The following is a 910-nucleotide window of genomic DNA, read 5'->3' as shown; positions in this document are numbered from 1 at the left end:
TGGGGTTAAGTGGTATCTCATTGTAGTTTTGATTTGCATTTCTCTAATGATTAGAGATGTTGAACATTTTTTTATATGTTTATAGGCAATTATTCTGTCTTCTCTGGAGAAGTTTCTGTTCATTTCCATTGCCCATTTCTTGATGGGGTTGTTTGATTTTTTCTTGTTAATTCTTTTGAGTTCTCGATAGATTCTTGTTATTAGACCTTTATCAGAAGTGTAGAGAGCAAATAGTTTGTGGGTTGTCTATTTGCTCTAATGGTAGTATCCTTGGCTGTGCAGAAGCTTTTTAATTTGATCAGGTCTCATTTGTTTATTTTTGTTGCTGCAGTGATTTCTTTGGGAATCTTCATCAAGAATTCTTTGCCTAGGCCAATGTCTAAGAGGATTTTCCCCACCTCTTATTCTAGGATTCTTAAGGTTGCATGCCTTAGGCTTAAATGTTTATCCACCTTGAGTGGATTTTTGTGAGAGGTGAGAGGTAGGGATCCTGATTCAATCTTCTGCATGTAGCCTTGTGAGCTTTTAACATTACAAAGTTATTTTCTCAATTTTCCACCTAATAATTTTATCCATGGATTCCTTTATTGAAAAAATCCTTAAATTTTATATAGTCAAATACATGAATATTTCACTTTATGATATGTACATTTTGTATCTTGTTGATAAAGCTATCCCTAACTTAAAGCCAAAAAAGTGTTTTCTAAACTTTCTCTGGCTGGGCGTGGTGGCTCAAGCCTTTAATCCTAGCACTCTGGGATGCGGAGGTGGGCCGATCATTTGAACTCAGGTGGATCATTTGAGCTCAGGAGTTCGAGACAAACCTGAGCAAGAGCAAGACCCCATCTCTACTAAAAATACAAAGAAATTCCTGGACAACTAAAGATATATATAGAAAAAATTAGTCGGG

Source organism: Microcebus murinus, chromosome X (assembly GCF_040939455.1).
Source record: "Microcebus murinus isolate Inina chromosome X, M.murinus_Inina_mat1.0, whole genome shotgun sequence".
NCBI lineage: Eukaryota > Metazoa > Chordata > Mammalia > Primates > Cheirogaleidae > Microcebus > Microcebus murinus.
The sequence above is the reverse complement of the archived record's forward strand: the minus strand, read 5'-3'. Positions refer to the sequence as shown.